Below are 11,301 nucleotides of genomic sequence, written 5' to 3'. Positions count from 1 at the left end.
TTTATTGCTCCAAACTTAAGTCTTTGAGTATTTTGGCTATTTCATAATTTTAAAGTGCGATGTTGTTACTTCTTCCTGTGGACGAGGAAATGAGTGAAGTTACAGTTGTACTTTTAATATATTAAAGAGAAGGTAAGGAAGGATTAATCTCCTCAAACAACACTGTTTTCTCTGAAGTGTGGTTAGATTGCAGGGAAACTAACATACCCATTTCAGTATAATGTCCTCCATCAAGAAGCTTTTGTGAGGGAATACAATATAAGATTTTTCTTTGTTACAGTACCTTTCTTTAATAGAATACACGTTGTTACAAATGGCAGCCTCTAAGTTCTAATCTGCCGGTCTCTGAAGGCTGAAGTGACCTTTTACTCAAACCTATCCGTAGACTTAAGACTGTTTGTGCCCTACTGACTTAATTATTAAATAGACAAAGCAAGCAGCAGGAATAAAGAAGAGGGAATTGTTATTGTGTTTTAGCAGCTGAGGAAAAGGGGTTGTGATAGATTACTTGTTTAAAAATTGTGAGGAAAACTAATGGTGAGGATGGGGCTACCTTTTTCCACACTCAATTCCATTCTGATAATTTAACCACTCAGATCCTTCCATTAATCCTTCTGTGGTTCATGGTAATAGTGGGCTCTGTTTTTCAAAACTCTGTGTGGGTAATATTGGACACTGTATGCAAAAATGAAATGTCCAAAGTATGCGTTTTGTCTATGTGTAGTATTCAAGTGTGTTTCCTGCTTGTGAAACACAGGGGCCCTCTGCCTCTTGCCAGCTTTTGTGGCTGTCTATTCAGATTGAGTGTACATGTTAATTACAGTGGTAAGACTATCTGCAGATATTAACATCATTGTAGGTAAATGTTGAAAGCATGATGTAAAAACTGTACCATACATTTGTTTTGCATACAGTTTTAGAAAAGAATTACATTCAATACTTGGGCAGTTCTGCTTGTAGAACCTCATGTTTTCATCACATTTGTGTAGTGATGGAAAACTAAGGGAAGTAAGTGGAAAATATTTATGGCTATGAAGTTATTTGATAGTGATTAGCATTTATTACAGGACTCTGGTACCAGACTTATATGCAATGGCCTACTTTTATTCTTTTTTTCTTTTTCCTTTATTCCACTGAGAATTAGACAGGCTTCCATTCTGTGGAGAAATTAAACTTTGGTTTCCAGCTTTACATGTTCAAGAATTAGGCTTCAGGTTGTTCATGGTTGGTGAACAAATACTGTTCTTGGTCCTCAGCTGTTGGGATTTCCTGGGCAGCAGCAGGGATTTGTCCATGTTTCCAGCAGATGAAAGGGAAACAAATACATAGTTTATGAAAATGGAAATGGTTGTGTAAAACCTTTTAAAGGAATTAGATGAGTTTCTGCAGAAATGAACTAAGCGGATGAGTTGTGAATACTCTGCTGAGCAAGGGGACGGATTGTAGTGTTTGTTCATATGGTTCCAGAAGCTGACCTGTTGTTATGCTCACGCACTATGCCCGTAGGTAGGTTTACGTGTATGTCTGTCAGTCCCTTAGTTTCAAAGATACCTTGTGTTTACCCTATACCTTTGATGTTAGTTACTTTCTGTTGGGATCTCCCTTGTTGGTGAGGTCCTGCAGCTATGGTGTTTGAAATGTAACATTTGAATAATGTATCTTCACCATTAAAAGTGATGGAAGTGATGCTTATTAAACTTCCAGTGGCCTACAATTGCTAACAGCTTTCCCCTGTTCGGTGGCAGAATAGTTCTCTGTAGTTAAGAACAAAGACGGTGCTCAAGTCAGTGGTTCTGTATGGAGCCATACAGAGGTTGTCAAGTTTTGTGCAGTTCCTTCTGAGGAAGGAGAAGAACTGCGTTTGAGAAAGTCTAATCTGAGTTTGTCAGACCAGGGAAGTCTTGTGATGTATTTAACTCTTCTCTTACTTAATTATATATGTTCCTGGTTCTCAGATAAGCATAATAAAGCAATTGCATTAGTAGCTGTAATTTCTCTTGAGGAATGTGTTTTCTGGACTGGTCTGCTCAAAGCCTGCTTTCAAGACTAGATCTGCTGATACCACTGAAAGTACTGTGTGACATATGGCAGAGCTTGCATGAGGGTAGAGTTTACTGAATGGTACCCCTTTAAAATCAGCTGGTGTGTGTCAGGTGTTTGCAGTGAGTGAGTCAGGTATTAATCTTGATACTAGATAATATTTTTAATAGAATATGTAGATAAGAGTACCATGTTAATGAACAAATGTCCCTTAGGTGTGTTTGGCAGTTGAAGAACATTCTTTCTCAGATACTTTCACTTTAGAGTGTAAGAGGATGCACGGATTACCATCAGAGCAGTTCTGACAAAATAGCTTCCTTTATGATTCTTGCATTTGCTATATAGCATTCATGGAAGAAGCTTCTTTAATTAAGATATATAATTAAGGGTATTTTTAATGGGAGTGACTAAAAGCGTGTCGTGAATTACAGCTAGAACGCTGTACAGCTATATCTGAATTTCCTTTGTGGTATATTGTTGAATTAATTGTTGTCAGTTAAAATGCTTTAAGTAATTTCCTTTTCTCATGATGGTATTTTGTGGAAAGTTATTCATAGATTGGTTATTAAGTTCTAAAGCAGACTGAATCGTGAATATGCATTTCATGAAATTTTTGGTTGCATTTTGAGAATTTTAAAGTTTTGAACAATTTCAGGATATCATTTTTAGCATTAGTCAAATGTTCCAGTGTAATGGCTTCTAAAATGGAGCCCATCAATCTTTTTCGCTTTTGTATGGCGGTATCATGTTCCTTACATTGAAGTTGAGGTTGCCATTTTAACTTTTTTTATGTGAGCACTATTTTCATTATTTTGTGATTTGAAAACTTGTTTGTAAGTAAGTAAAACCTGTAAGTATTTATTGGCAAATAGGGAATTTAAGTTAAGACTTCAGGTTGTTTTTTTTTTATTAATTTTTCCCTTCAGAATTTTAGAATCTTAATTAATCTCTGTGCTTCTGTTTCTGTGCTGCTTCTCATATGTGCTAGTGAAACTATTTTTGGGCCTATGCAATAAACCAAGCTGGCAAATTGATTCAGATTAAAAAAATGTAAATAGTACAGGTTATTTTGCAGACTCAAAAATGGATGCATGGTTGTTTTAATAGTGAAAGATTTGAGAATCTAGTGTGGGTTCTGCTTAGCTGACACTTTCTGGAAAGGATATTTGCAGAATTGTTGCTGAAGCAGAAAGGATTGGTCCCTTGTTTTCTTATGGGAAGCACAAGTTGCTAGGATTATACATATGCCTTCTGAGGAGGGAAGATGGAATGAGTGTAGTGACCTGGCTTCGTTACCCTCTCTGAAGAAAGACCTAGCGTTTTGTGAAGGTAGCTGCCCGTATGAAACCAAGGACGGTTTCAGATCTGAGTTGATGTGCAGCAGCAAAGAATGCCTGTGTATGTGTGATCAGAACTGTGGAAGAAAGCTGAAAAAGTTTTGTGAAGATTTTTTTTTTAATGTTGTTATCGACGTGGCTCTGAATAGGGGAAAGATGCTGAAGGATCCAGGCTGTATACTCTGTAAACTGCATTTGAAGCTATGCCTTCTGAAAATGAGGCCTTCATTTGCTTTTGAGGAAGAAGAGAAATGAAACGTCCTTCTGGGAAAGTCTTTTCAGAAAGAATATAGTGTTAAAATAAAAGGAAGAGATTTTCAGTTAAAGGATATTGTGGTTTAACCCTACAGGTGGCTCAGCACCACAGTGTTGTTTGCTCACTCTCCCCCTATTCAGTGGGATGGGGGAGAGAATTGGGGGAAAATAAAAAGAGGGTAGAACTTGTGGGTTGAGATAGAACTAAGATAGAGAAAAGGAAAAGAATAATAGTTATGGCTGTGTGTTTGTGTATGAATGTGTATCACATATACAAGTGGTGCACAGGCAATTGCTCACCACCTGCTCACTGATGCCCAGCTAGCCCCCAAACAGTGGAAGAGAGAGAGCTGAACTCCCACTCCACTCAAAACTCCTTCTCCATGATGTCCTGTGGTATGGAATATCCCTTTAGCCAGTTGAAGTCAGCTGTCCTGATTCTCTCAGCTCCTTGGGCCCTTTGCTGTGAACAGCCTTGGCTCTGTACAGTTCTGCTTAGCAGCAGCTATAAACATCAGTGTGTTATCAATAGCGTTTTTCTCCTAGAACTAAAACATAGCATCTTACCAGGCATTCTGAAGAAAACAATTACATTCCAGGTGAAACTGAGACAAAAGAACCGAAAGAGAGGTTGACAAGGATAGTTGTTAGACATGAGGAAGCCAAGCAATAGGTGATAAAGTGATGCAGACAAAATGTGGGTGGCTGGGAAGCAGTGAAAATCAGAGTATTTTTTTCTAGCAACTACCTGAAAGCTGATCCTGGCTACCATCTAACTGTTACTGCTGACTTCAAGTAGCATTTGTGCTGTTGATGGTGATGTTGCCTGCTTCAAAAGGCTTTAAAAGCAAGGTAAACAGGAGCAGAATAGACAGAAGGAAGTGGAAGAAGGATTAGGAAGGGTGTGAGAAAGCCTAAGAAGAGTTATGTACTTTAGGTTCGCTTGTGTCTCTCTGTTCTCCCATTTTTGAAATAAAATTAAGGCCTGGTAGAGGAAGCAGCTCCTTTAGCAGGAGCACTGACTGCATTGTCCAAACCTTTGTCTTCTGCTGCTGCTGCCTCCCTTCTTCCCTCTGCCCTTGCCTCCTAACGGAGTGCAGGAGCTGGGAAACCAATAGATTTTGCTTTTTTCCTCAAGGTGAAAATGAAGGCTAAGAGGATTGACGTGTCTGTCTGTCCTCGTGTCATGTTTTCCAGCCTATAGATTTGAAGGATGGAGAAAGCTGAGCAAGTGAGGATGGTATAGGCGGTTATTTTAAAAGGGAAATAAATAGTTTTAAATGTGGAATTGAAAGTCTGAGTAAAGGGAGAGGAGATGTAACGGTATAATTCAGTGCTGAGAAGTGTAGAAAATGTACAAGATAAAGTGAAGGGTAAGAAAATTGTGAGACATCTTTTGCATAACATTATAAAGTGTGCCATAAGCAGTCACTGGTATGAAAGAAAAAGAGAAATGTTACTGGGAGGAATAAAGTACGGAAACTGAATACATTGGTTGGTAAACCATAAAAGAGCTTCTGGGCGGCTTGCAGATATGGTTTCTAAAGATATGGGACCACAGTGTTTCTTAAAATGTAATGCATTCTTGGTCTTCCTTGGGGGACACAAACCTGTGTTCTGTGTTTTTTTTTTTTTTGTTTGTTTTGTTTTGTTTTTTTTAATTCTTCTATTTTCTCTAAGGTTTTAATGGTTGGAAGGTCAGAACCTTTGAATTTTCGGTCTCATTAATGCTTATGCATTGTGAAACACGTTGAAGGATTATCTGATTTCAAATGCTACCTCTTGAAAAAGATAAGCAAATTACTCTTAAAAGTGCTTTTGTGGTCTTAAAAATTATAAAAAAAAGGCAGGAAAATTATGAAATTTAAGAGAAATTAGTTATTATTTCTCCCTTTCTTGGTTAAAAGATGAATATAGCTTTTAAAAAAAAAATCTGAAAATCTCATTAGAAGTTGTTTTTCAGCTAGTTTTGAATCAGAATGACACATACTCTTCTATTCCTTGCTTAAGAGGTGATAAAATAAAGAAATAGTTTGTATAAGGCAAAAACAGATATGAAAGAGATGCATGTCTGAGCCAGCTATGAAAGTGACCTCTGTGAAAATCCTCAAATACACTCTTAAGATCAGAGCACACATAATTTAAACAGTGAGTTACCTTTTGGGATTGTAATGGAGGCTTTCTTAACTGTAGTTACTGTGTGGAGGAAATGAGTAGTTTAAGTGGCTTCAATGCCTCTCTTGGTTACATGGGGAGAGAATTAGAGGGGCTTATGTTTACAGCAGAAATCAGTTTTGGTGCCTGTGTAAAATGACATGACAGAAGAAAATTACAGTCTGTGTTAACTAATGAGCAGAATAAGGTCTCATTTTCGACCTTAAATGGGCTCTCCTGACTTGAAAGTTCACGTGCTAAAGAATTTTAGTTTTGATGGTTTCTTGGATTAATTATACACCATCCATCTTTGCTGTTACTTTTTTTTTCTATGCAGAGCATAGAAAATGGGACATTTTTTAAAAAAAAGTTGCTTTGATAGAAATAATTTGCTAGTACTTTTAATGGTTGAGCAGGACCTGGAAAGGAGACACATGTTAGAGACAATGGAAGCACAGGAAAAGTTGCATTATAGTGTGGAAAACTGTTGCAGAGATGTAGTTGGAGGAACTGTGGAAGGTTGTATACAGATTCCTTAGATAATAGTGTGCGATGGGGATAGAGCTGTTACACTGGGCTTCAGTGCCTAATGTGTTGAAGGTTGTCTTCAGTTAATCTGAGAGCATAGATGGACCTAAAGCTGTGTGGAAAAACTTGGAGCTGGAATATTGCAATCTATTTATTCCCTGCCAGTAAAAATGCTGTCATCTTAAGTTGATGATCATTAGTTGATTCTCTTCCTCTGTGGCAGCTTGTTTGTTGATTTTGAATGGTAGGATGTTTTCAAGTGATGCCAGTTATGAACTTAGATCTTGCTTACGTTATGGCCAAAATTTTGAGAAAATTGATGAGACTTTTATAATCAGTGAGAAGAGAATCTTTTGTACTGCTTTCTTTTAATTGCTAATTATTCCAAGTCCTTGGTAGTTTGAAACAATGGCATAGCTCATGTCCTTCTCTTTAGATTAGCATTTGCTACTCAGATGGAAGGGGTGATTTTTAGAATGACTTCTAGATGAAAATGATCTTGTTTCTGAAAAAATGAGAATGGGTAAGCACAGCTGTTGTGTGCAGGAAGCTCTCAGAATTCAGGGAATGTGTGGCACCTGTGGAACTGAGGTGCACATTTGGATGACTTTGCTTCTTGAGAAGGCCCAGCAATGCATGCATTCCCAAAGCTCTCTTGGATTTTGCCTGACCACTCTGCTTTGATTTCTATTTATAGGAATAAAAGGTTTTTTAGATTGTCCAGGCAAGCAGCAGAGATCTTCTAGAGGAAGCTTTTTGATATTTGGAGATTATTTTAATTTCTTCATGGCTTTTTAATATTAGTTAAGGAGATTAAAGTGCAGCTTCCTTAATAGTGAAGCTCTGGCTCCAGTCCATTAACTCTTTTCTTCAGCACCAGTAGGTAGGAATTCTCTAACACCAGGAAATTGTGCCTCACGAGGAGCTGATAAGCAGATCTGTAGACTTACTGATTGAAACAGGGAACCAGGTCTCAACCACAGGTCACTTCACAGCTTTTTCCCTGGAGCCTTTTTCATTTCCAGAATCAAAACTCAAAAATGGAACAAACTGATGCAAAGCAATTCATTAATGATTGGCTTGAGGTCTGTTGGGCTTCAGACAGCTGTAAAGGAGAAAAAAAGCACTTCTACTCTAATGACTTCATTTTCACTAATTTTTCTATAGCAGTGTAAAACCTTTCTGGATTTTTGTCGTGTCATTACTGAAAGTGATTAACTCGTACATTCTCATAAGCAGATTACCTGTTTTGCTCAGCTCCTTGTTTGCCAATATATGGGTACACGAGTTCTGGAGTGGACGTATTATCAAATATCTATAACCTCTCTGTGTTTATGTTCACAATTGAATCTCAGTTGGACAGTAGTCTGCTGTTACAGCTGTACTGGCATTTTCTCTTAACTTGGCATTCCCTACATACAAGTTACTGTTAGCATCATTGCACTGTTATGTGCAGTGTCAGATTCAAAAGTGTAAGAGCCCTCTGTCGCTGTCCTGGTTGGAAGGTTGAGCCAAGATCTCTGATTATTTTTTTCTTCTTACCCTAATGTATGGGCCGCCAGCTTGGAAGCGTAGAGCTGACATTCTAAAAGTAGAGATGACATCTGTAGCTGTGGCTCTCTGTGCTGTTGTGATACTACTTGTATTATTTTCAATTTTCAGTATCTTCTGTGTTTTCTAAAGAATAAAAAATTGCAGTCAACCTTAAATGTTGTTACAAGTAATGTAATTTAGAGTCCAGGCCAATGGGGTCTTGCTACTTATTATCTCGAAAGACCAGAAAAGCTACATAATGTTATGTTGTGAAACAACTGCACATGTGGAGTGTCCCAGTGGTTGGCGACCCTGCACATAGCAGGGAGGTTGAAACTAGATGATCATTGTGGTCCTTTTCAACCCAGGCCATTCTATGATTCTCTAGATGAAAACTGTTGTGAAGTGGTAGCTTGTAACATTTGTTAGAGCCTTCATAAAAGGTGCATTGCAAGTTATGAGGTTTTCACTTAGCATATGTGAAGCTTCCACACCAGGATCATGACGTGACAGTGTAAGAGAAATGTGTTTTTAGTGTATGTTGTGTTGTACAGTTTTCTTGAAGATTTTTTTATTGTTGTGCAGATTCTTTGCTTTGCAACTGCTGTGTCAACCTACATCTTGATTACAAGCTAGTACATTTTTCCTGTTTTTAACTTGGTTTAGACAAACTACTGGAAAACAGACGTTGGTGATTAAATCCACAGTGTGAGAGGAATGACTAGTGTTGCTTAGATTTGCAGGTAGGAGAAATTATTAAAAACAGATATGTTTTGAAGATGATGCAACATTTATGTAACTTGATAATGTAAGCTAAATTGGTAGCTCATTTAAATAGAACAGATTCCCATTTTGTTTAGAAGACGCTGAACAAGAGGGACAGATACTGTGGTATTGCCTCTTCTTCCACAGTCTGATAAGGAATTAATGTTACTTCTGAATAATTTTCTCTTTGTTTGAGGATGAGTTATATCCTTCATTAAAATACACATTAAAAGTGAAGTGTTGGACTTTTTTTCCTTCATGTATATAAAAATTTTGGCATTTGATTACCCTTCGGTTGGATCCCTTTGTTGGCATGTAGAGCTTAAAGAAAGATTCCCTGAACTTTGGAGAAGGGATACCTGTTGGAAAGTGTTGTTCTGTACCACTTGCTAGGGGAATTGAGCTGAAATGAGTGAAGTTTCCATTGCCAGTTGACATTTACTACAGAAAAGTCCCCATGAAGTTGCCTGAGTGAAGCTGTACGTCTGTTAAGTCATCTTTTCTTTGGCTGGGTAATAGCAGTTAGAGCTTAAGGCTCCATTGCTTGCATAATGTTGACCTCCTGACCTCTCCAACAAGTTAACCATTTCATTTTTTCCCTACACCCCTCTGCCCTCCAGCATTTCTAGCTTTATCTCAAGTTCTTTGTGTGCCAAGCCCTCTGTCACTGTCAGTGTCAAGACGTGTGAGTTGTGGGTCACATTCTTACGTGTAGTGATAAAATGGGTGTGGGTGAGGGGGAGGCCCGTACTCTTCAATTTTAGAAAAAATAGTTTGAAATAATCAGTAATATTGAAAATGTTTTGAGATCTCCACCTTTCCTTAAGGAAGCTTACTCTCTACATTTACTCTATAGAGTGTACAGTAACAAAAAGTATGTGCTTGGCATGGGAGGAGGAAAGAAAGGGCAGAGCTGGCTGTGGGTGGGGACCTCTAATATAGGAAATTGAGCCCCAGTGGTATTTCTGGAGCTGCCTTAGCACATCCCAGTTGTGCGGTAGGGTTGGAGGTAGTGTATAGCGTGGGCCATGCATAATTAAATCACAAGCTGCATGCTAATCTCTCACTTGCTTATAATTATTGTTTACAATGGAAGGAGATCTCCCAAGGCTTTGGGAAGTAGCCCACTTTTGGACTTAAATGTCCCCATTAATTGCGCGCTCTTACATATACTCTGAAATACAAAGGGTTTTGCTTCATTCAGCCTGTGTGACGGAGGAAGGAAAGGAGATCACAGGACAGAAAAAGGCACTGTGTCATCTGCACACCTGTATGTCAGGTATGAATGGTCTGGCTAGTTACATCTGGCACGTAAAGTCATGGACCCTGTGAGCGCCAGTGGTTGTAAATGAGTTGTAGAGGTGAAGGAAGCCTAGCTTTGTGGGGAGGAGTTTTGAGTTCACAACCCGTAAGTCTTTTGAAATTATAGCACAGTTCTTGGGGGGGAGGGGGTACTTGAGAATTGCTTAGTATCCTTTAGCTAGTGATGGCTTTGCCTTATGCAATCTCTCTAGATTGAAATAGAAAAATAGAAATAGAAAAGATTATTTCTTCTGTCCTTCCCCTTGCCCTGCAAATTCAGTGTTAACAGCAAAAATTGTTAGTTTATGCAGTTAACTTTGTCCTTTGCTGTCTTTTGTCCTACATGACTGGTCTAGCAAGACTTTTGAAACTGGGAAATGAAATTGTTGTACTTATGGACATAACTTCAGCTCTAACTTCAAAGTGTGATGTTCTTCTATTTCTGTATCTGTTATCTATGCCGTGTGTGTTTCTTTTGCCACCCTCTGCAACTGGAGAGTAGCTGCCTGTAGCATTGCTATGGTTCAAGTTTAAGGCTGCTTTCCTGGAAGTTCACCTGCTCAGCTTTTTTCTGAAGTTGGGTATTTTTTACTTTTATTTTTTGTTTTCCCCTATCCGCTGATTTGCTTGCCATCCTTATCTTATGGTACTGCTGATGGTCATTGTTGCTTGGTGTCCCTCACATTGGTCCTGCTTAATATGGCACTGCTAAATAAATCATAGTGGTTTTCTGAAGGCACATGAGTGTTCTTCCATTTGATCATGTCAGCAGTCAGGCTCACAACATCTCTCAGGGGAAAGTCTTTTTGTTACATCACTGCTACCATAACTCATGCTTTTTTAGCTTAATACCTTAACTGTAGAGGACAGCCAGCCCTTCTGCAGCTAGAGTGCTAATAGCTGCTGCCCAGTGACTGTTGTCACAGCACTGTGGTTACATGCATTTCCTGTTCTCAGGACATTACTTGGTTGTTTGAAACCTTCTGAAAGACCTCATGCAAGCAGGATTCTACTTAACTATAATCAGAAAACTGTTAAATTTTGACAGAGACTTTCATGGTTTTGTGCTTAGCTTGCTGCTCTTAAAACTTGCTTCACTGACCGAGAGCTGCGATTTCTGTTTAGAAACTATATTATGTTTTCTGATATCACTGTCATTATTTGTATAAAATTCATCACTATTTGTAGATTTCACTATGGATGGATAGTGATACAAGTGTAGCTTTAGACAGTGATAGCTTTTTGATACTGAAAGCAAGTAGTAACATTAGGAAATAAATGTTGAAAATACCACTTCTCAAATTTTAAAATAGTGTGCCAGTGGTCTACCAGCAACAGAGCTGAGATTCAGACTTAATGAAAATGGGTAATAAGTTAATTATTCGAT

This window comes from Meleagris gallopavo, chromosome 1 (assembly GCF_000146605.3).
Source record: "Meleagris gallopavo isolate NT-WF06-2002-E0010 breed Aviagen turkey brand Nicholas breeding stock chromosome 1, Turkey_5.1, whole genome shotgun sequence".
Taxonomy (NCBI): domain Eukaryota; kingdom Metazoa; phylum Chordata; class Aves; order Galliformes; family Phasianidae; genus Meleagris; species Meleagris gallopavo.
This window is presented reverse-complemented; position numbering follows the sequence as displayed.